General features: G+C 33.1%; 1 protein-coding gene and 1 long non-coding RNA gene across 16 annotated transcripts in view; one reads left to right on the top strand and one right to left on the bottom strand.

Moving 5' to 3' along the window:
- Positions 1-25941, top strand: part of SOX6 (SRY-box transcription factor 6) — a 665863-nt gene that overhangs the window by 103348 nt on the left and 536574 nt on the right. The window lies entirely within an intron of this gene.
- LOC112667685 (uncharacterized) overlaps positions 1-25941 on the bottom strand; it is a 103154-nt gene that overhangs the window by 1751 nt on the left and 75462 nt on the right. The window contains exon 4 of one of the 4 annotated variants that reach the window (XR_007404755.1): positions 8020-8144. The exons of 2 other annotated variants lie outside the window; for them this stretch is intronic. This is a non-coding gene — a long non-coding RNA (uncharacterized LOC112667685). Of the gene's footprint in view, positions 1-7398; positions 8145-25941 lie in introns of those variants that run through there. One more of the 4 variants, XR_007404753.1, reaches the window with a different exon arrangement.

Genomic DNA, 25941 nt, shown 5'->3' with positions numbered 1-25941 from the left:
GGAGTTTGCATTTACTCCAGGTAGGTTTACTCTGGTTAGATTCATTTGATCTTTCCTTATTAGGATTTTTTGGTTTAGAATATTTAAACATTTCATCGAGTATTTTTTTGGCATTTATTGACAAAATAATTTTTTTATTTTTAATTCTTGTTAATATTCTGTAAAACATGTTGATAGATTTTCTTGTGCTTAACTATCCTTGTATTCCTGATATGTATATTTTATATTTGCATATAAACATGTATAAAATATGTATAATTAATTTTGGTGCTATCTTTATAGAATTTTGGTAGTATGGGTCATGCCAGCTTCATAAAATGAATTGGAAGCTTTCCATCCTAGTCTATGTTCTGAAAACATAGGAATCATCTATTGTTTACTGCTATTTTTGTCTATTGTATAGCACAGGAATTGATAGTTCTCTAAAAGTTTACACTTCTCTCTAAAGTCATTTGATCCTCACACTTTTATTTATTTTTTTAAATTTAAATTTAGTTAAGTAACATATAGTCTATTATTAGTTTCAGAGGTAAAGTTCAGCGATTCATCAGTTTTATATAACACCCACTGCGCATTATATCACTGCCCTCCTTAATGCCTGTCACCCGATTACCCTATCTACCAACAGCCCCCCAACAACCCTCAGTTTGTTTCCTAGGATTAAGAATCTCTTATGGTTTGTCTCCTTCTCTGATTTCATCTTTTTTTTTTTTTTTTTAAGTTTTCCCTCCCTTCCCCTATATTCCTCTGTTTTCCCCCTTCCACATATGAGTGAGATCACGGGATAATTGTCTTTCTCTGATTAACTCTTCTCATTTAGCATAATACCCTCTAGTTCCATCCAAACTTCACACCTTTCAAAGAAATAGATATTTAACAGTATTTTATTGGTCTGTTCATATTTTTTGTCCTTTCCTGAGTCAGTTTTGGTAAATTTATATTTTACAGAAAATCATCTATTTTTCTCTAAATTTTAAAAATATATTGGCATAAAGTTGACATGATGTTCTCTTATTTTTTCCATTACTGTCATTATACTCTCTTCCTTATTCTTTATGTTTTTAATTTTTAAGATCCCTTTAGATCCTGATTCTTAACATATTAATTATTAAAAACTTCGTTGAGCATGCCAGCAGTTAGCCCACATTTATTTGTATATCCAGAAGGCTTAATTAATTAAATAAAATTAAACAAATTAAGTATTTTCTATATGCCAGATAGATGCTAGAAATTTAAAGGGTGGTTAAAACTGTGTCCTATAGTAACAAACTTACAGTATATATAGCAGGGATACTTGAGACCATTTGTCAAATGGCTTGTTGAAATTCAGATAAATTATTTCTAATGCATTACTCATCAAGTAATAAAGTACTTCAGACAAAGAAGCAAGAGAGGTTAATATGACAGGACCTGTTCTTTGTGAACCCATGTTTGGTCTTAATGATTACCTCTTGTCCTGTAGGTGGCCAGTTATAAGTTCTACAATCTTGTCCTGGTAAAATTAACTTCATAGAAAGGATATATTACTGGAATAGATCTTGCTCATTAATAGAGATTCTGTTGGGAATTTTTTTAACAATTCTAGAAATTTATACATTTTATCAATTAGAGAAGAAGTGCTTCTTAAATTTTACTAAGCATACAAGTCACCTGGGGATCTTATTAAAAATCAGATTTGAATGTTGCAGGTTTGGGGTGGGTCATGAGATTCAACAAATTGTGCTGGGACAACTGGATATCCGTATGCAAAAGAATGAAGTTGGAGCCCTGCCTCATACCATACCTCATACCTCAATTAAAAAATGAATTCAAGATGAATCAGAGACTTAAATATGGGATAAGGTTATAGAACTCTTAGAAGAAAAGATAGGAAGGAGTAAATCCAATGACCTTGGATTAGGCAATTATTTCTTAGACATGACATCAAAAGCATTAGTGACAAAAAGGTAAATTAGACTACATCAAAATTAAAAACTTTTGTCTTTCCAAAGAAACCATCAAGAAAGTAAAAAGATAGCTTATAGAATGGGTGAAAATATTTGCAAATATTAAATTGACAAGAGGCTTGTATCCAGAATATATAAAGAACTTTCACAACTCAACAATAAAAAGACAAGTAGCCAAATTTTTAAAAGATTTTATTTATTTATTTATTTGAGAGAGAGAGAGAGAGAGTGTGTGAGTGTGTGAACACACCAGCAGGGAGAAGGGAGCATAGTGGGAGAAAGTATCTCAGTGTGGAATCTGATGTGAGGCTCGCTCTCACGACACTGAGATCATGACCTGAGCTGAAATCAAGAGTTGGATGCTCAATGACTGAGCAACTCAGGAGCCCCAATAACCAATTTTTTAAAAAAGAGCAAAGGATTTATACTGCTGTTTTTCAAATAAGATTTATAAAGGCCAATAAGCACATAAAAAGGTATTCAAGATCATTAGTCATTAGAGAAATGTAAATCAAAATCACAATGAGATATTTCTTCCTCATACTAGAATGGCTGTGATTATAAAAATGTGAAACTAACAAATATTGGCAAGGATTTGAAAATATTGGAACCATTATACATTGCTGGTAGAAACATAAAATGGTGCAGTCACTTTAGAAAACACTTTAGTTTCTCAAAAAGTTAAACATGTAATTACTGTATGACCCAGAAATTCTTCTGCTAGCTGAGACATGGTCCTTTTAGAAGATACATAACACAAAAGACTTTGATAGCAAGAAGGAAAATCAGGAAAGTGTATTGTAATATTGTGAGAAGCCAATAGACAAGTTGTTTTTATAAAGAATAATAATGTTAAATATTTTAAAAATTTTCTAGTCATACCGTTTTTGCTTGTTAACTTAAGTGAGATAATGTGCATTTGTGCGTATACATTTAAAGGTGGAATATGAGATTCTGTTTTTAAAACTAAGAATTAGTGAAAATAAATTAATTAGCTTCTTCAGTTTCTCCCTCTCCCTCTCTCCTTCCTACTTTCTTTTCTTTGTTTGCATTCATTTTTAAAGATTATTTCCATTAGTTATTCATACTTAAAAAGAATTTCCCTTAGTTTTTTAAAGATAGCTTTCTGATAAGTAATATCTTGGAAAGGCTATAAAATGGGAATAGACCTTTTGCATAGGAGTGTTGTAGAGACATGAAATAGAGTGTATTTATTCTAAATCTGAAAATCCCAAGTCTTTTTATTGACGTTTCTTCAGCAATCCAGTATAGTTTTAGTTCTGCTTAGTACATTTTCTCAAGAGGTGTTTTGATTTCAAGAAAGAATAATGTTTTCATCCAAAGGAATGACTCTCCAAAAATGAATGCTAAACAACATTTTATGATATTTCAGGAGATGCGTCTTACTACTTTGAGGTGACAACATATGCTTTTGAAGTAGGGAATTTTATACCATGTATGTTATTTCTTAGTTTATGAGTGTGTGTGTGTGTGTGTGGGGGGCGGGTTTCCAGTCCATACCTAACTTTAAAAAATGAGTATATTTGTAGTAGTTTGTGGTTTGTTTCAGAGAGCTTTTCTCATACATTATTTCATTTTTATTCAGAATAATTCTGTGTAAAGTAGATTTGTTCTTTTTTAAAACTGAAATGTAAACCTGTAAAGTATATAAAATACTGTTGTGTGTTTCTGTAATGAATAATTATAGAGTGAGTTCCATGTAACCAACATCCAAGTTAAAAAAAAGAAAAATAATATTGATATTATCTCAGAAGCCACTTGTGTCCCTTTCCAGTCTTACCCCCACCCTCTTTCAGAAGTAACCACCATTCTGTATTTAACGTGAGTCACTTCCTTTTCTTTATAGTTTTACTACCTATGGATGCATCTCTGAACAATATAGTTTGATTTTGCCTGTTTTAATGCATTATATAAACCATGCAGAACCTATTTTTTATGTGTTGCAGTTTTTGCTTAACATGTATCATCATGAAATCCTAGTTCATTAAATTACTTATCATTGTGGGAGTATCAGAGCTTATTTATCTTTTCTATTGTCATTGAGCATTTGGACTGTTTCCAGTTGAGTTGCTGGTTATTATGAACAATGCCACTGTGAACCTTTTTGTACATATATCCAATCTTGGTGAACATGTGTACATGTTTCTCTAGGTTGTATATACAAGAATAGAATTGTTGGGTCAGAGGGTGTGCCTGTCTGCATTTTTACTCGATAATGCTAAACTCTTTTCTAAAGTGATTATACGCTCACCAGTAGTCTGCGAACATTACCATTGCTCGACATCCTTGCCAATAGTCGATGTTGTCAGATTTTAAAGTTTTGCCAATCTGTTGGGTATGCAGACAATACTATCTCATCATGGTTCTAATTTGCATTCCTGATTACCAATGATATTAAACATTTTAATGAGTTTTTTGATCAGGTAAATTTCTTCTTTTGTGAAGTACCTGTTAAGTCTTTTGCCCATTTTTCTATTAGATTGTTCTACATATTCTGTGTATTTATGCGTTGTCATTTATATGTGTTGCAGATATCTTTCCCCACTCCTGGCTTGTCTTTTCGCTCTCTTTATGGGATTTTTTAATGAACAGATATTCTTAATTTTAATATAGTTGAATATTTATTGATCTTTTCCATTTTAGTTAATGCTTTTCCTATGTTGTTTAAGACATTCTTTCCTATCTGAGATCATGGAAATAATTTCCAACGACTTTCACATTGGCCTTTAATTCACTTGCAGTTGTTTTGAGATATTGTTTGAGATATTGTTTTCTTCCTCTTATGGGTATCCAGCTATCAGATGATTTATTAAAATCCGTCATTTTTTTATTTCTCTGTAGGGCTACCTTTGTTATATATCAAATGCCCAGATAAGCAGGCACCCACTTTGGGGTCCTATATTATGTTCCTTTGATGTCTTTATCTTTTTTGTACCCATATGCTCTGACGTAATTATATTTTCTCTATAATAAGTTTCTTATCTTACAAAGTAGGTTCTGCCACTTGGTTCTTATTTTTCAAGAGTGTCCTGGGTCTTCTTGGCTCTTTGTATTTACATATAAATTTAGAACTGACTTGTTAAATTCCATAAAACCTGTTCGGGTTTTTTATTCAGTTTGCATTTAATCAATGAGTCAATTTTTAGGGAAGTGATATCTTTATAACATTGAATCTTCTAACTCATGAATGCATTATATTTCTGCATTTATTTTAGTTCTTTTAAAAGTCTCCCAGTAAAGTTTATAATGTTTTTTGTACAGATCTTAACAACATTAATATTAAGAAAATTAACAATTCAAGACAATAGTAACAGAGAGGTCAGGAAGTTAATTTGTTAAGTGAATACTATAGACAATATATTGCTTTAGGGATTCAAAAAAGGAACAGATATGCCTCAATATTTCATAATAGATGACATTAAAAGAGATTTTTTTGTCAATTAGTAATTAAATAGTTTTATTTTGGTTCCTTCATAGATGCTATATACATGTCTGGAAATTAATTGTTGTATTTTCAGTTGGTTAGTAGGTTAAAAAAATCAAGGTACGAATTCCTTTATTGACTGTGCACAGTTACTATTTTAGTGATTCCTTTTTCTGTTGATGAATCTTTTGGTTTGAAATGGCTAGCCGTAAGCAGACGTTTTGGTATCATGTAATAATATCTTAAGAAAGGTCTTTATAGTCACTTCCAACCCAAGGATATTATAAAAGTTTTTGAAATGTAAATGTTTGATGTGACTTCTGAAATAATAAAATAGTGCATTAGTTGATCCTTAGTAGTAAGTTTAGCTATTTCCATTTGGTCTGTTAATTCTTCGAAAACACTGGAGACCTTCTATAGGCTTTGGGAAAAATTGAGCCACGTGCATTGTTTGACATTAAAATATAGTTTATTTTTTATTTTCAAAATAGAGATTGGCATATTTAAAAGAATAAGTGACATTCTTAGTTTCTAATAAAAATAAATCTCTGTTGGTAGTGAAGCTTGTTGTACAGTTAGGTCCTAACCTTGTCACTTCTGGGGAACAGCAGTGAACTTGTTTGTTCCTGACAGCAGACAGCCCCACTGCAGAGCCCTGGTTTCATGTTACATTAAGTATTAGTGCTGTTCTTTCAGGAGCTATTATGCTGTGACATCAAAGATTTTCTGACAGGGCAGTGGTAGGTTAGCACTGAAGTTGTCTACTGAAATTTTAAAGAATGGAATTAAATATATATGATCAGACTTTAATATAAGAGTTAGAGACAGAATTAGAATGGTTAAAAGAGAGTTGCAGAAATGATAAGTCTAGAGGCTGGCCTCTTTGTCTCTGCTTGTTTAAGGCAAATTTTATTACCTTTTATTTCTACAGCATGAACAAGTAGCCATTATAATGCTGGGAGAGTTGATCATTTTCAGAAAGACGTTATGAATAAGGAAAAAGAATCTTTGTGAAATAAAACAAACAGGTGGAAAAAATAGTCTTTTGTGAAATGAAACAGGTTTAGGCTGACCTGTAGAGTATTTGATATAAATGAACATGTGGACAGTAATTGCAATGGCCTGACTTCCTTCTTGCTGATCCACTAATTAGCTAAAAGGATCAAACTACATACTCTATTAAAGTTACAGAAGTACAATTTAGATGGCAAGAGATGAAAAGTCTTGCAACTAGAAAGGCTTAATTTTTCATAGCAGTTATATAAATATAGGTAACTTAAAATTAATCAGATTACAATGTCTTTTGAAAAGGCTTTTGTTAAATGCTGAGAAATATTATTAGTCACTTTTGTTTGTATAAGCTTTCCATTTTAGTAAAAATAAATTAAGCATTGTGATTTCAGCTATTTGTTAAATAGTTTTTTATGTGGTGAAGTCAAGAGCTGCTATAACATTACTATGATATTTATATGAAACAGTCTTGGTAATGTGAAATACCAATTAATTTTATAAGTATAGTTTATTGTTGAACATTTTAGACAATATAACAGTGTTTTGAGATTAAGTGAATAATAAATCATGTTAAAATGAATGTTTTCAGTACTGTAGTTTTCTTTTTGTTAAAGTAATAGTAAACAAAAATATTTTTTTCAATTATATGCAAGATACACCATAATACATTTATTTTAAATAATAGAACACTAGTACTGTCAGTTGATAATTAACTGGAACAAAAAAGAAATTTTCCTTATAGGTTCTTATATGTTTTATGATGTTTTAAGGTAATTTCTATCCAGTTCAAAGTAATCTATAATAGAGTCATGAAAACAGTTACTTTAAAACACTGAATTTAAAGGTCTTTGCTTTGGCACATACCTCACAATTTTATTCATACAGATTGAATTATATAGGGAATATTGCAACGTCCTTTAAAAATCACTAAAAGTGATTACTAGGAAAAAAAAAAAAAAAAAGAGGCCTAAGGAGCTCCACTGTTTTCTCATACCATTTGTTGAAAGTGAAATATTTGAACCTGTAGGTCTGAAATGAATTTGTTTATTTTATTTTATTTTACTTTAATTTCAGAATAGTTAATATACAGTGTAACATTAGTCTCAGGTGTACATATAGGGATTCAACAATTGCACATATCACTCAGTGTTCGTCACAAGTGCCCTTCTTAATCCCATCACCTGCTTCATCCATCCCTTCCCCTCTGGTAACCATCAGTTTGTTCTCTAGAGTTGAGTCTGTTTCTTAGTCTGCCTCTCTCTCTTTTCCTTTGCTCACTTGTTTTGTTTCTTAAATTCCACATGTGAGTGAAATCATATGGTATTTGTCTTTCTTTGACTTATTTCACTTGCATTACACTTGAAATGAGTTTGATTATATAAAAATACTTTTACCTTTTAAAAGTTTTTGTTTTGTTTTTATTTTTTTGTACAACAAAATGCAATGGTAGCAAATCAAAAGAAGCAATAGGCCAAATATGAAACAAACGTTATAATATCTTCTCTGAGGACCCTAAAATCTTACACTCCAGAAATGTTGAAGTAGATTAAATATTTTTCTTTTAAAAAGATTATAGTTTTAGGGGCACCTGGGTGGCTCAGTCAGTTAAGTGGCTACCTTCAGCTCAGGTCATGATCCCAGGGTCCTGGGATGGAGCCCCTCATTGGGCTTCTTGCTTCTCTCTCTTCAATGCTTGTGTGCTCTTGTGTTCTCTCTCTCTCTCTCAAATAAATAAGTAAAACCTTAAAAAAAGTGATAGTTTTAAATTGCAGTATTTGGTAGGAAAAAAAGGGGTAATATTGGGATAGATATTTATTCATCTAGAAGCTTAATCTTACATAAATCTTATATAAATATTTATATTATCAGTATTGTTTTAATCCTTTCACTTCTGCAAAGCATAGCATCCTAATTCAAAATGCTTTGAATTGCCATTCTACAATTAGGATGCATATTATTTTAATAATGTTGTCATTAGTTGGCTAAAAGCAACATAGCTGTATTTGAAAATTTCTAGCATACTTATTAACTGAAGTATTGAAAGGCTATAAAGAATTTCGGTCTTTTTCATATAGTGGTGAAGGAAAATACAAGTACTTAAATTAATACGAGCTGTTTTGAAAAACTTAAAGTCTGATTCACCACACTTTCCATAAAAAAATTGATTAGCACTAGTGTTCCCAAGAAAGCTGCTTATAGGTACAGTCAGCCCTTCACAAAGGGCTCCTAAAGGAATGTTATAAAAGATTATTTGTTTTTGAAAATTTCATGCATTTGAATTAAAAGTTACTGGGAAATACACTTTGGAGAATTTGTTGTACAATATATTATGAGAGACAGCTGCCTTTTCAAATAAAAGTATTCTTCCATTAAAAAAAGCCCTTGGCCATCAGAAATCCCAAATAAATTAATCTGTATTGTTTTAAGTTTCAATATGTGTTACATGCTTTTTCAAATCAGCAAATAATTTATTAGGTTCTGACTATGTGCCAGGACTCATGGGGATAGAAAATAATTAGTGTGCATCTCTGAGTTCAGAGAACTTTATAGTTGTTAGGGCAATACAAGATAATATATAATCAATTGCTAGAATGGTGGTAAGATTGTATCTTCAGACATGAGAAAGAATAAAATCAGCTACAGGAAATCAGGGTGGGCTTCATAAATAAACTTTTGAATTAAACCGTAGAAGCATTATAAGACTTTTATTGGTATTGCAAAAGGGTAAACATCTCAAGGTAGGTGAATTTTCCTTTGTCTTTGCAAATTTATATTATTTGTGCACTTTTTTGAGCTTATATTAATTAGTTTTGTTTATTAAACTGGATCGAAAAATTTTTCTCCAACAAAATCCAGAAGCTTTATATTCTGCATAGAATATCTTTTAAACTAATATAATGTCTTTGCTTCTCTTTTAATGAATAACAGCAAAAATGACTTGAAAGTTGCACCAGTAAATAGGTCATGTAATTGAGGTGAATCCTCAAAATCTAGTATTCAATTTTATTTGGTAAGTGAAAGGTAGGGGGAGATCTTCAAAGGCTGAAAGGTGACAGAGAAGAGGGCTTGTTTTTTGATTTTTGTTTTTTTAAGACTGTCTTTGTCTTCCTACTGCAAATGTAACACATTTCATACATTGTATTAAGTCTGTTTCAAATCTGTGCATAAAAAGAATCTCATAATTATATTATGTAGCTCTTGGCAAATATTTACAGTTTTTTGGACTGGAGATTGAATATTACTATTCAATACCCTCATTTATGTTTTATAGTATTATAAATATATACCTGGTAAATTCTGAGATATTCAAAAGTTTTAACAGTTTATCTGAAAACATTTTAAAAAATGAAATTACTGAGGTGTGATTTAAGAGCTCAAGATTAACTTCAGTTTTAGTTATTTTTATCTAATTAACCACAATTTCTTTTTACCTAAAGTAAAAGAAAATATTTAAACCAAAGACTACTCAGCCGATCATACAATGTAAGAGAAACAAGATCATTTTAAGTAAATAGTCTCATTTATGCCAGATGGTATTTACATTGCTATATCCAAGAAACAGAATTTTTATATTTTTATCTGATTTTGATGGGAATATCAGTTAAAGGGATGATCCTATTAGTTATCACTTTTGATAATTCTCACATGTAAAATAATTTCTCTTAACACATAATTAGATAAACATTTAAAAATAATTTTTTGGTCAGTATTTGAATTCTTTTGCTCTTTAAATGGGTACCAGTATATAAAGTGAATTCTGACCATTTTACTATCCTACCATTTTATTTTGTTTAATTTTGAGGTATAGTTGAACTTTCAAAAACAGTGTTAAGGTGTATTTATTTATTTAAAAATTAAAATGATTGAGATTAATGTTAATTTCAGCTTTTTAAAAAGAATTTCACAAGAGTTTGATAATTGCAGCCAGCTTGCTATGTTAAAAAATGTCAGCAAACCAATATCTGAGTTTGGGGTTTATTGGTACAACAAATCCCAACTTAAGATGCATAACATAACTTGATAATGTCCTTCAACCTGTATGATCCTTACATGCAAGTCTACATTGCACCTATTAATTTGTTTCTTCTTTCATTCACTTAACAAATTTATTGAGCATACACACTGAAGCAGGCACCAAGAATTATAAATATAAAAAATAAATGGCTACTGCCCTGGATTAACTTATAACTGGAGGTGGCAGAGGGAGTGTTAAGGATGAAGGAAGGCAGAGAGAAAAGATACATTGGAAGAGTAAAGGTAAACAGTGTAAAAGACATCAAAAATATTTTTGGATTCTATATTGTGATGACTTTTAATGGAGTAATGGATAGAGGTCTGTGGGAAGATCTAAGAGGGAAAATTAATATTGACTCGAGTCAAGGGTCCTCAGCTACTGTTTTTTATGCATACAATTTGAATTTTTTGTTTTCACTTCACTTCCTTAAGGTCAAGTCACTATGTCCTTATTTTCACATTTTAAAAATTGACATAGAATTTACATAACACAAAGTTACCCATTTTAAAGTGAATAGTTAAGTGGCATTGGGTACATTTACAATGTTATACCACCACCACATACATCTAGTTTCAAAACTTTTCATCACTCCAAAATGAAATCCCAAGCCTATTGAACAGTTACTCCGCATTTCTCTTTCGTCCTAGCATGAAATCTCTATGGATTTACCTTTTCTTGATATTTCATATGGATGGAACCATACAATATGTAAACTTTTGTGATTGGCTTTTTTTTCACTTATCATAATATTTTCTAAGTTCACCTATATTGTAACATTATCAGTACTTGATTCCTTTTTATGACTGAATAATATTTCATTGTGTATATATCAGAATTTGTTTATTTATCCATTGAAGAACATTTCTTGTTTCTACCTTTTGACTATTTTGGATACTGCTGCTAAAAACATATGTGTGCAGATATTTGAGCACTTGTTTTCAATTCTTTTGGGTATACCTAGGAATGGAATTGCTGGGTCATATGGTAATTTCATGTTTAATGTTTTTAGAAACTGCCATAAACTGTTTTCCACAGTAGCTGTATTATTTTATACCCCTACCAACAATGCATGAAGGTTACAAATTCTCTATATCCTTGCCATACTTGTTACATTCCATTTTTTTTTATTAGGGTCATCCTAGTGGATATGTCAGATACTATCTCGATGTCTATTTCTTGCAGTCAGAACTAAGGATTTCTGAAAACTTTAGGGAAGTGATGAGTTTTTTTGAACTCCCAATTGGTTGGGATACTTGCTTGACTGACTCAATCTATTTCTTCATTCTAGCAGAAATTATCCTAAGCTTCCCAGAGATACTTTTAGGCTGATAAAACTGTAATATGACATAGTATTGTTCATTCCCCAGAATCTGTTATCATCAAGACAGGATCTTAACTCCTACAGGACATGTGAGGTTAAGTATTTTAAAGGCTGGTGAAAATATTTTTGGATTCTCACAGGGCTTACTCTGAAGATGACCTTAAAGAGATGTTGCTCCTATTTCAGAAGACTCTTGAAGATTTCTGATGTAGCACTTTAGATAGCTATTAGGAAACTAAAGAGCTGATGCCTTAAATTGGAAGTTCTAAACTTTTTGGTCTCAGGACCTCTTTGCACTTTAAAAAAGAACTTAGGACTCCAAAGGCTTTTGTTTATGTGGGCTATTCCTTTTTTTAAAAAAATATTTATTTATTCATGAGAGACACGGAGAGACAGAGAGAGGCAGAAACATAGGCAGAGAGAGAAGCAGGCTCCAAGCAGGGAGCCTGATGTGGGACTCGATCCCAGGACTCCAGGACCACACCCTGGGCTGAAGGCAGGCACTAAACGGCTGAGCCATCCAGGGATCCCCTATGTGGGCTATTTCAATTGATTTTTACAACATGGGATTTTTTTCCTATTGATTATTTTGTTTATTTTAAAATTATTTTTGTCCACCAAGAAGAGATTACCATGGACACTTATTTCAATGGGTTCTTCTTAAAAAGATAAGAGCTTTTGCATCTATATTTATGAGGGATATTGGTCTGAAACTTTATTTTGGTACCTTTTTGTTTTGTCTGGGTTTAGTATCAGGTAATATTAGCTTTATAAAATTAATTGGATAGTATCCATTCCTCTTCTATTTTCTGGAAGAGATTGTGTAGAATTGGTCTTAATTCTTCTGTAAACATTTGATAGATATATGGGCCTGGAGATTTCTTTTTGGGAGTACTTGTGAATTCAATTTCCTTAATAGTTATAAGGCTATTCAAAGTATTTATTTCATATTGGATGAAGTGTAGTAGTTTGTGTTTTTCAAGGAAGTCCATTTCATCTAAGTTGTCAAGTTTATGTGTGTAGGGTTCTTAATAGTATTCATTTGTAATTCTTTTTAAGTCTACAGGGTCTGTAGTGATACCTCACTTCATTCTGGATATTGACAATTTGTGTCTTCTCTGTTTATCAGTCCTGATAGAGGCTTGTCAATTCCATTTATCATGTCAAAGAGCCAATTCTTTGTTTTATTGATTTTTCTCCTAGTATCCTTATTTTTAATTTCATTGGTTTCAATTTTTTGTTTCCTTTTTTTCCTGGTTGCTTTGGGTTTATTTTGTTCTTTTCTTCTAGGTTCTTGAGGTAGGAGTTTAGACAGTTTTTTAAAAAAAATATCTATCTATCTATCTATCTATCTATCTATCTATCTATCTATCTATCTAGTGTGTGTGCCAGTGGGCATGTGAGTGGGGGTGGGGAGGACAAAGGGAGAGGGAGAGAGAGAATCTTCAAACACAATCCCTGCTGAGTGTAGGTAGCCCCATTCAAAACTCCGTCCCAGGATCCTCAGATCATGACCTGGGCTAAAATCCAGAGTCAGTCACTTAACTAACTGAGCCACCCAGGTGCCCTAGGAGTTTAGATTATTGATTTAATTTTTTTCTTTTGTATACAATTAGCGTTATAAATTTCCCTGTGAGCACTGCATTATCCATGTCACCCAAATTTTGATATATTTTAATTTTTCTTTAGTTTAATGTGTTTTAAAATTCCTGTTGAGATTTCCTTTTTGACCTATGGATTATTTAGAAGTGTGTTGCTTAGTTTCCAAGCATTTGGAGATTGTCCTGTTATTTTTCTGTTACTGGTTTCTAGTTTGATTCCTCTGCGGTGAGAGAACACATTTTGTACAATTTCAGTTCTTTTAAATTTGTTAAGGTTTCTTATATGGCCCAGTTGATGGTCTATCTTGGTATGTGTTCTGTGGGCACCTGAAAAGAATGTGTCTTCTACCATTGGGTGGAGTGTTCTATAAATGGCAGTTAGATTTTATTCTTCTTGTTGAGTTCCTCCTCTATCTTTAGTGTTTTTCTGTCCAGTTCTATCAATTACTGAATACTAGTGTAGCCATTTTATCAGTTTGAGTCAAATATAGAACCTATCTCCTTTTATATTCAGTTATCCATCTCAATTTATAATTGTCTCAAATATTTCTTCTACATACATTAGGCAGTGTGTTTTAGCCATCAAACATAATTTAGAAAACTTGACATGAAAAGGAAAGCATATTGTATTTATGCATGTTTCCATATTTTGCCTACCTTGTTTTTCTTCCTTCTTGATGTTTCAGCATTCCTTCTTTTGTTGTTTTTCCTCTCTGCTTAGAGAACTTCTTTTAGTTATTCTTTTGGGGTTGATGGATTCTGCTTTCCTAGTTTTCTTTCATTTGAGAATGTTTAGGTTTCCCCTTCCTGAAGGATATTTTCACTCAGAATAGGATTTTGGGTTTATAATTCCTTTCTTTCAGCACTTGAAAAATATTGTGCCACTTTTCCTTTGGCCTCTGTTTTTGATGAGAAATCCATTGCCATTTGAGTTGTTTTTCTTCCATAAGTAAGGTGTCATTTTTCTCTGAATGCTTTTACATTTTTTTTTTGAGTTTCTAGTTTTTGGAAGTTTAATTATGATGTGTCTTTATATGGAGTTTTTTGGAGGGGCTTATGCTATTTGAGGTTCACTCAGCTTCTTGAGCCTTTGGGTTTATGATATCTCTTGGTAGGATTTAAATGTTTTCATCCATTATTTCTTTTGAGTACTTTTTAGCCCCACTTTTTTTCTCCTCTCTTGCAAGACTCTGATGACATGAATATTAGATCTTTTGCCATAGTCCCAAAGGTTCTTAACAATCTGTTCATTTATGTAGTCTATTTTCTCTATTAGGTCTGATAATTTATATTGTTCTATCTTCCAGTTCATTGATTCAGTCCCTTCCAATCTGCAATTGAGTCCCTCTGTTGAGTTTTTTATTTTAGTTACTGTAGTTTTCAGTTCTAAGTTTTCCACTTGGTTCTTTCTTTTTTCCTTTTTTTAAAAAAATTAAATTAAATTAGCCAAAATATAGTACATCATTAGTTTCAGATGTAGTTTTTGGTAATTTATCAGTTGCATTTAACACCCAATGCTCATCACACCCCATACCCCTTAATGCCCATCCCCCTACTCACCTCCCCTCCAGCAACCCTTAGTTTGTTTCCTTTTTTTTTTTACATTTGTCTTTATTTAAGTTTTATTTGCCAACATATAGTATAACACTCAGTGCTCATCCCACCAAGTGCCCTCCACAATGCCTATTACCCAGTTTCCCCATCCCCTTCCCCACCTTCCCTTCTGCAATCCTTTGTTTTCTATAGTTAGTTAATAGTCTCTCATGGTTTTTCTCCCTCTCTGATGACTTTCCATTCAGTTTTCCCTCCCTTCCCCTATGATCCTCTGTACTGTTTCTCGTATTCCACATATGAGAGAAACCATATGAGAATTCTCTGATTGACTTACTTCACTTAGCATAATACCCTCTGGTTCTATCCATGTCGATGTAAATGGTAGATATTCATCCGTTCTGATGGCTGAGTAGTATATTCCATTCTATCTATCTATCTATCTATCTATCTATCTATCTATCTATCTATCTCACATCTTTATCCATTTATCTGTTGCTGGACATCTCAGCTCTTTCCATCATTTGGCTATTGTGAACATTGCTGCTCTAAACATTGTGGGGCAGGTGCCCCTTCAGATCACTACATTTGTATCTTTGGGGTAAATACTTAGTAGTATAATTACTAGTTTCATAGGGTATTCTATTTTTAACTTTTTGAGGAATCTCCATACTGTTTTCCAGAGTGGCTGTAACAGCTTGCACTCCCACCAGCAATGTAAGAGGGTTTCCCTTTCTCTGCACCCTTGCTAGTATTTGTTATTTCCTGTCTTGTTAATCTTAGCCATTCTGACTGGTGTGAGGTGGCCTCTCATTGTGGTTTTGATTTGTATTTCCCTGATGCCAAGTGATGTGGGGCATTTTTTCTTGTGTCTGTTGGTCATTTGTATGTCTTCTCTGGAGAAATGTCTGTTCATTCTTCTGTCCATTTCTTGACTGGATTGTTTGTTTTTTGAGTGTTTTTTTTTTTTTTTTTTTTTTTAAGATTCCATCCATTCATTTGAGAGAGAGAGAGAGAGAGAGCAAGATCGCATAAGCAGGGTTGGGAAGCAGAGGGAGAAGCAGACTCCATGCTGTGCAGGGAGCCTGACATGAGGCCCAATCCCAGGACCCTGAGACCATGATCCGAGCCAAAGGCAGATGCCCAACTGGTTAAGCCACCCAGACACCCCTGTTTTTTGGATGTTGAGTTTGTTAAGTTCTTTATTGATTTTGGATACTAGCACTATATCTGATGTCATTTGCAAATATCTTCTTCTATTCCATAGGTTGCCTTTTTTTTCTATTTATTAATAGATAATTTCTAAAAAAAAAAATAGATAATTTCTATTTTTTCATTGTTTCAAGTGTGTTCACAATTTGCTCATTTTATAAATTTATCATGGCTGCTTTAAAATATTTGTCAGATAATCTAACATCTTGATGTTAGCATTTATTGATTGGTCTTTTTCATTTAGAATTTTTTTCATTTAATTTGAAATCTTCCTGGCATGGCATGATAGTGATTTTTGGCTTGAACCTGTTTATTTTGTATGGTATTATGATACTCTAATTTTTCTTTTTAAAGATTTTATTTATTTATTTATAGAAAGCACCAGCAAGGGAAAGAGGAGAGTGAGAGGGAGAGAGAGGATCTCAAGCAGACTCTGTGCTGAGTGCAAGCCAGATGCAGGGCTTAGTCCTCTGACACTGAGGTCATGACCTGAGACAAAAATCAAGAGTCAGATGCTGACTGAGCTGCGTAGGTGCCGCATGACAGTCATTTTCTTATGTAAATCTTCTGTTTTAGCTGATTTTCTCTGACACTGTTCAACTAGGGGGAAGATGGCTGCCACTGCCATGTGGGTATAGAAGTCCAGATTCCCCACTTGTTTTGGGGCTCCTCGTTACTGATGGATGAGGAGTTCTAGCTCTTCATGTAGTCTTCATTGACATCACAGTGGAGGTGGCCTTGTTACTGCTGGGCACTGGTCAATGTTTTGATTCTTTACTAGACTTCCTCTGATATGATCTTAGGGGGAAGAGGAAGAACATTTGTTCCTGCCTGGTGAGAGTAGAAGTTCAAACTCCTTACATGTTTTCACTGACACTACACAAGAGGAGAGAGAGCCTACAGGGGCTTATTACTGGCTGCTGGTGGTGAAAGTTTCAGATCCTTGCCTGGCCTTCTTTGAACCTCCTTGAGGGTGAGGGGTGAGTGTTGGGTGCCTAAGTATAGCTGTGAGAGAGTGAAATTCTAGCCTGACCTATTAGTTTGACTAGGTCAGGGTGGAGCCACAGTTTTTCCTGTGGCATTTATCTGAAATTAGAGCAGTTATTATCTGAAAGCTTTCTGTCTTGCTAAAAGCTGCCCTTTTCCTAGTTCTTTGGCTAGAGTGAGCAGGCTCTTCTTGGAGGTGATGATGGTAATGATGATGATGATGATGATGATGATGATGATGATGATTTTGGTCTTTGTTTATTGGTGTTTCTAGGTTGCTGGCTCCTTTAGCTTTGAGTCTGGGAATATGAGGAAAAATAAAATCCAGAAAATTCATCACATGTCATTCCTCAGCTCCTGAGGATCTAGCAAGTTTGTCTTCTTTTCATCTTTTAAAGTCTTCTAATTGTTTATTTTATATACAATGTCCAGAGTTTTTAGTTGTGCTTAGAGGGTGGAATAGAGAAAAATACTTTTATTCCATCTTACCAGAAATGGAAGTCTTCATATTAGAAATTTCAAAACACAGGAATACAGAAGGACATATTCCATTAGCTTTTGGAGGAGTGACATCATTATACAGTCTTTGGAAAACTCTACTGTACCTTACAAGATAATGTGAAAAGGGCAAATAGCATATTATTGTCCTTATCATGAAAATAATTTTGAACTTACAGACCTCTGGAAGTATTTTGGGGACCCTCAGAGATCTCATGACCATTTTTGAGAACTGCTGCCCTAATTTGTAGTCTATTCAGGGACCTAGAAATATTAATGTTGATGATATAAGTTTTAAAGCAATTGGTATTAAATACCTATTGTTCTAATCAGGCACTGATCTGGGTGCTAGGGATATAGCAGTGTAGGAGATGAACAAAGTCCCTGCCCTCATGAGCTTTGAGCTCTAGTCAGTTGATCTGGCAAACTGAATGATGTCATGAGTTTTCTATTTGCCTAAGCTAAGTCCTTATGCTTGTATCTCAGGATTTGTCAGGGTGTGTGTGTGGCTATTTATTTACAGCAGGTGAGGTGGTACAACTGCAGTTGTTGATGAAGTTCAGACTACTGAGCATATTGTGGTGCCCAGAGTGAGTGGTTAGCAATACTTAGTTGCAACACAAACAACACGATTTTTTATTATGCTATTTTTTAAAATTTTTATTTATTTATGATAGTCACAGAGAGAGAGAGAGAGAGAGAGAGAGAGAGAGGCAGAGACATAGGCAGAGAGAGAAGCAGGCTCCATGCACTGGGAGCCCGATGTGGGATTCAATCCTGGGTCTCCAGGATCGCGCCCTGGGCCAAAGGCAGGCGCTAAATTGCTACACCACCCAGGGATCCCTTATTATGCTATTTTTAAGACACTTGTGTTTCTTCCTTTCCTTCCTTTCTTCCTCCCTGTTTCACTTTCTTCTTCCCTGTCTCTTTCCCTTATTCATCCCCTCATTCCTCTCTACTTTGATTTGTAGATAGACTATTTCCTCAGATCACCTCTGTAATTTTACTACAGTTTCAGCCTGGCAAAGTTATAGCCTCATGCTTCTTTATTATATATTTATATATATTTATTTAAAAATGTATTTATCTTTATGTTAAATTAGATATTTATATTATAAAATATAAATATATATGTAAGTACTTAAAATATATAAGAATTATATATATAATATACATATATACACATATTTTATGTGTATTTTATATTTATGTATATAAAATATGCATCTGCTGTGTCTCAGGCACTGCTGGGTACTTGCAGTAACACTGGTAATTGCATCTGAAGCCCTCTGGTCTTAAGGCAAGAGTTGAAATATTTTAGTGTATTGGCTTAAGAAGATCACCCTAGGGCATATACTGTAGAGCTTGCATGTCCCTAACTATTCTAGTTCCCAATTTTAACCTGATTTAATGGTTTCTTTGGGTGAATCACCACAATATTTATGAATGAGTTGGCTTTGAAAACCTCCCTATCTTGTCTCCCACTCTTAGCATCTAAGTTATAAAAACTAGGCTTGATTTGCATTTTCTTGGGCCATTACTTTATTGGGGAGAGGCATTGCTTTTAAGAGAGGTAGGATATTAGATATCAGAATATTCTAACTATGACTGTAGTGTGAAACATTTTTTTCTTGGCAAGAAAAAGGCAAAATAAAATAAGCCCAAATTTCAAATTTTTACTTCAATCAAGATAAGCTTATTGGAAATGTATTTTATGTTTATTTATTTTATTTTTAGAAATGCATTTTAATGGTGCACTGATAGCCTAGGAAAACTAGGAATTCAAAAGTAAGTATTGCCAGCACTCCTTAGACTTAAGTATTAGTAATAAATATTGTGAAAATTACAGTTTAGAAAAGAAGATTAGTACAATACAATTAGTAAGGCACATAAGGCAGTAGCAAGTAACTGAGAGGCAGGGGTAAAGTGATTTTATTTAATTTAAAGGTAGAAAACTACATTTTTATGTTTTGCCTTTGTTTTTAAGACATCTGTGTCCACTTGTTATAACAACAATTCCAACTGTGAATAATGGAAATCATTGAATGAGTATAAATGATGTATTGACTGTACCTTTCAGCCTATAACACACCTTCCTTGTTGGCACCAAATAGCAATGAACGAGCATTTTATTAAAACTGAGACTTGTGGTTCTAATCAAAGGTCACTGGTTGGCTCTCACTTTTCAGTTTCAGATTTGTCTATGTTTGATCAGGGGGCAGCAATGAAATTATTATAACAAAGGCTTTGTACTAGACTGTATCTGTCTGTTGAAACTTGAAAGTCTTTGCAACCGTGATGTTGACAGCATGTGAACACTGAAGGAATGTGCAAGCTGTTTAACGTCTTAAAGAAACTTTTAAGTATCATCTTCCTTTTGTGTTGTTGGAAGGAATTTCAGATACTATTAAGGTACTAGTGAAAAGGTGTTTCACTGATTAAAGAAGATTTTTTTTTCTAGCAAATATGCATTAAGACAGTCTTCCTATTACTTTTTCTGCTCAGTCTCTGCTTTATACAGCAAGTTCATTAACATGTAGATATGCGGTGATTGAAGTCAGACTGCTTTTTACAGTGGAGTTGTCTTGATATAATGAGCTCCTCTTTAATGTTCAAAAAATTGTTGTTACTTTCTAAAAGGGGTTGTTTGTGAATTTCATTAAATTTAATCTCCTCTTCAAACAATTTCAGCATTGTTCAGTTTACTACAATTAAAATGCTTTCTGATGCTAAAAAATCACTTTTTACAGATGTATCACAAATGTAAGCACTGTGAGAGGGCCTTTGTTTTTTACTTTGAAAGAAAAGCTGCTATTTAGCTGAGAATTCTCATTTTTTTAAATTGGTGCTCCATATGGAAAATCAGAAAAGGGTACACTTACTGTATTGCTAAACAGTCTAGTTTGCTCATGAGGGTTGGGTTTCACAACTAGTTCATTCAATCTCTGAACTAAAGCATTGGTCTAATCATAGTTGAAAAACAAGGGCCTTAACCTTGCCTTCTCAGTTTACTAGAGTGCAACCCCTTCATCTTTAGAATGTTAGAAGTTTTGAAAAAGAACAGATATAGTGAAGTTAGATTTCTGCTTTGGACAAAAGTTTTCCAAGTGGCATATGAGAAAACTGCCTAAATTCTCAGTTGCAGATCAGCGATTGTAGTTCATAGTGAATAGCTTCGTTCTTTGTAAATTATCCTTTCCATTTAGGCAAGCATAATTTCCCCCTAATCTGTAGGACTTGAATGGTATGAGAGCAATCCATGGTATTTCTTGAAGATTGGGCACAGAAAGAGGTACAGTGTCTTTTGGAGAATATTTCGCAGGTGGAAGATTTAAAAATTCCCAGGTGGTAGCAAGGAAGTTTTCTAGGTGAACCTCAGGAAGGCTGGCTTGGGAAGGCAGGAAGTTGGAAAATTGAGAATAAATTATTTGGTATCTTAAAGTTTTGGCCAACCAGCAAAATTCTTAGAGTTATATGAGTCTACTATGATCATTGCTCAAGAAAATATTCTTCAAGGATGCTTCTTCCTGCTTTAGTTTCCGAGGCCATTTACAGAATGCTAAAACATCTAGTCAAGTTAGGAATACACTCAAATTCTTGATAGTCGGCATTGTTTAGAAAAAATATTTTAGTTGTTTGGCTAATTTTTGAAATTGTGTTTGGCTTTCTTTTCTTGCTTTTTTTTTTTTTTTTTTTTTGGTGTTTTGACTTATTAAGGGCAGAGCCAACATCTGAAAGTTAACTAGGGTCTTTAGTAGACTGAGCTAATCATATCACTAAATGGGCCTTTATAAGTCATTATGATGTAGCTACATAGCAAAAATGCTTAATCACATATCTTTATCACTCAAAATGTAAGATGAAAAAAGCACACGATTCTTGTCCTTATAAGGCATGAAATACTTCCATAGCCTTGTAGCAGCTAATGATGATAATAATCTTACTGACATTATATTTATAATTATAAATATATCACATTATCATTTATAGTTATAAATAATAAATATCTATATATAATTATATATTATATAATTAAATAAATATAATTATAAAGGCAATATTTTCAGGTGAGAATAATATTTGAAATAGATACAGAAGAGACAGACATATATGAGCAAAAGGTAACTGTGAAATACTGAATGAGAGTAATGGAATTTTATGTATAGGTTAACTCTCATATGGAGATTGCCAGCTTTATGTTAGTTAAATCAGAAGAAGCTTCATTAAATAAAGAGAAGTTGGTAAGCTGGAACTAGCTAGGGAGGACATTCCAGGGTAGTGTATAGTCAAGAAGAAATTTGGATGAGAAAATAGATTAACTGGATATATTTAGTATAGAGTAAATTTTCCATAGGGGAGTTTAGGGTAAAAGGTAAATAGAAGAAAGAGGTGCTGAAGGACAAATTGGGGAAGAGTGAAGGCTTAAGAAATTTGTCAAGTGAATTGCAGATGCCATATGGAAAATTTCCTGACCTTACTTTGCCCATCTTAACACTCTACGTAGACATACACGTGCCCACGTGCGTGCACACACACACACACAACACACACACACACCTTAATTATGCTCCTGAGAATTTTGATAACTTTGATAACATTCTCTAATATTTAAAGGAAGCTAGGATGGAGAGATAAAATTTTGTGAAAAATCCTAGTTATATTTACTGCTTGTGATCAGGGCATTTAATATGACAAACTAGAAACAGTGTATTTTGAGAATATTATCAGAAGTTCTGGGATTCTCTAGCTTGGAGGATATTTAACTGACATTGAAAAAGGGAAATTGGGCAGCCTGGGTGGCTCAGTGGTTTGGCGCTGCCTTTAGCCCAGGGCCTGATTCTGGAGTCCCAGGATCGAGTCCCACGTTGGGCTCCCTGCATGGGGCCTGCTTCTCCCTCTGCCTGTGTTTCTGCCTCTCTCTCTCTCTCTCTGTGTCTCTCATGAATGAATAAATAAAATCTTAAAAAAAGAAAAGAAAAAGGGAAATTATGTGTGACAACCATGTTATAGCATATAAGAATAGTGAAAAGTTAGAGAATAAAGTCAGAAAATCCTGGAATGAAATTACTTAATTTGATCCCAGAAGCACTCACAGCCCTATGAATTGTGTTGTACAATAAAAACTGTAAGTATTCTACATTTTATGAATTAATTTCTCATGTTTTTTATTATATGCAAAAGGCAATAAAACAAAGTAGAAAAACAATGATACTTAAATATTAGCAACAATTTGAATAAAAGTAAATTTATAATCAGGATAAAATACCATTGCTGAAAACAAAGTTGTATTACATGGTTTGATACCAGATACTGTAATCTGAAATGTTAAAACATTTTAATCAACATAGAAAATGGTAGAGATGCTTGTCCTATTAAGTAACTAATGCATTTATGGTTACTTTTGCATGTAATTCTGTGGTTGTATTTGAACGATACCTTTAAAGAGGATACCACAGTTACCTTTTAGTTGTATTTGAATATTTGGGTCTAAAGATTTAGTTGGAGTACTTTTATTTTAGTAGGAGGAAGTATGAAAAGTGTGATGGTCTCTGAGAAGAAAAGGGATTAGGTCAGCATTGCAGGTAGTTTTTAGAACATCTAACTGTTTAGTATATTTTCAGCCATGGTTCTATTTATTTTAGTTAGATTTAACTGATGGCTGGAGAGTGTTAATCTGGGGACATGTAATTTCAGTGCTTTTGATTTTTTCCCTCATTTTTAGACTATGACTGTAATGAATCCCTGATAATTATGACTGTAATGTCTTCAGCCATTCTGGCTATTTGAACCTATTACTAAAATATCTGTTTTTAGGGGTGATTATATATTCATTTAAGGACCTTTTGTTTTAGATGTCTGATATAGAAAATACTATAGAATATAATTAAGAGCTATGACATTCTCTTGAATAAGTTCTCATCTTGAATCAAATATAATAAAGTTTTGATTCTTTTTTTTACATAAAAGTATATACACACACACACACACTCAGAGTCTTGGAAAGGAAACATGTATATTAAAAAGCCTATCTGGGGATCCCTGGGTGGCGCAGCGGTTTGGTGCCTGCCTTTGGCCCAGGGCGCGATCCTGGAGACCCGGGATCGAATCCCACGTCAGGCTCCCGGTGCATGGAGCCTGCTTCTCCCTCTGCCTGTGTCTCTGCTTCTCTCTCTCTCTGTAACTATCATAAATAAATAAAAAAAAAATTAAAAAAAAAAAATAAAAAGCCTATCTGGATATAGAATTACCAAAATACATTATTGAATTATTGGTAAATATGAATTTGTTCATAATATTACTTAACTAGCAAGATACATGAGAGAAGGCACTTCAGTTTATTAACATGTTCATCATATCTCTACTTTTTAAAGTGATTTAACTTTCTGGTGGATGAAATTCTCTGGTAAAATTTTTTGTTTAAGACTGTATATGTAATAATAATGATAATATATTTTATTTAGGAAAAACATCTAAATGCTTAAATTACCCATCATACCTGAGTAAAAATAATTTTAAAAAGAAATAATTATAGTTATCTTGGTAGATGATCAGCTAATTAGTGGTAATTTAGACTCAAATGCACACACTGAAAGATGTAATGAGTTTTCATAGCATTGTCAACTTTTTAATATATAAGTTAAAGAAATTCTTTTTCTTTTCAGATTGTTGAAATTTTAAAATGTTATTGATACCACAAATTCTATTTGTTTGTCTGTTTACATATTTATTTTTGGTTGTGGATTTTGCAAATTGTCCTACTGGCCAGTCTGTGATTGAGATTGAGATGTTTTCCATTTTTAGATATTTCCATGTAAAACATTCAAAGAAGTAATCCTGAACATCTTTTAAGAGTCAGCGACCTTATCTTTTGCCAAAATCAAATGACATTCACTACTGATACTATGGAGAGAGGAATCAAAATAGACACCTAATTATAATTACTTTTTTCCCCATCATTATATCACTACGTGCAGAACAACTGATTTTTAAGAGATAGCATAACTGCTGAATTTTGGCAGGTACAAAGGGTTTTTTTATTTTTTATTTTTTTTATTCCTTCTCCCTCCCTCTTCCTGCTTTCATCACATGTAGGATTTGTTGGAACAGTTCAGACTGACCTCTTTCTTGATTTACTTTCAATTTTAATAGTTTATAGGAATAGCAGAAGTGCAAAGCAGTGTAAATATGTTTATGATTGCTTCATATTTTTGGAAATCCTAACATTTATGGTACAGTTCATTTGTTGGGAGAGTAAGAATAGTTTTGAGTAATTTGGGGGAAATGACCCTAAAGGCTTGCATCAAATGCTATACAATCAGCTGCTAGAGTCACTGCTTTTGGAATAAAATCAGTTTTGAGCAGCATATGAAGAAGGCATAGACTATATATGTTTTAAACTATTCTGACCTAATACATAGTACCGTGCCTGGCACATAATAGATATTTAATAGTTGTTGAAAGAGCAAAGGAAGATACGGTGGGAGGAAAGGAGGAAGGAGAAAGAAACCTAAGTTGGTTAGACAAAGCAGTAAGTTCCATGTTACCCTGTTGTGGTTTTTGGCTGATACATTGTTCTCCTAAACCAATAACTAACAGGGGTATGATCTTTACACAGGGCATGAACATTCTGTAACTTTGAGAAACTTGTCTTTGCAGGGATTTTAGCACTTTATTTTGCTGTTCACAATGGTCGAATTATTTTCCCTACTGTTCATTTTTGTTGGATAACATTAGGAAGTAATGAGACTTAGGTTACTCACAACATTTCAAGGAAAGCTCTGATGATGATTACCAATGTATTTATTGTCTCTTCTCTTAAAACTGTAGATTCTGATGACCAGTTCTTCTTTCAAATTGGCTGAGTACTACCTCCAGTAAAGGCTACCACTTCCTATTCAGTCTTGTTGACCATACTAAAATATTTCTTATACTCTGTAACTTCTACGTGATACTTAAGAGTAAAAGATCCCACTTGTTAGTTCATTGACAGAAAGTGTTTCATCTTTTAGAGAAGGTCACTGATGAAATGGTGTTAGAATTTAGGACTATTTAAGGACCTGAATAATAGAATTCATCATTTTGTTGTTAGGTCATCAATGAAACTCATTGATTCTGTCTTTAGGAATTTGTTGTCATTTTACTTATTGTTAATTTTATCCTGGCTCAGCTTGGAGTTATGGCATCAATTTACATTAGATGGTCCTAGGATGAATACCTTTTAAAAGATATGGTCTCATTTGGAATGCGGCTGCTAGATTGTAGCCATTTACACACTTGTGTTCTAAAATATTGTCATTATAGGTGTCTTCCTTTTACAGATAGTTTAGTTACTAAAGGGAAAGTTACTAGTTGAA

This window comes from Canis lupus, chromosome 21, assembly GCF_003254725.2.
Source record: "Canis lupus dingo isolate Sandy chromosome 21, ASM325472v2, whole genome shotgun sequence".
NCBI classification, from domain to species: Eukaryota; Metazoa; Chordata; class Mammalia; order Carnivora; family Canidae; genus Canis; species Canis lupus.
This window is presented reverse-complemented; position numbering and strand designations above follow the sequence as displayed.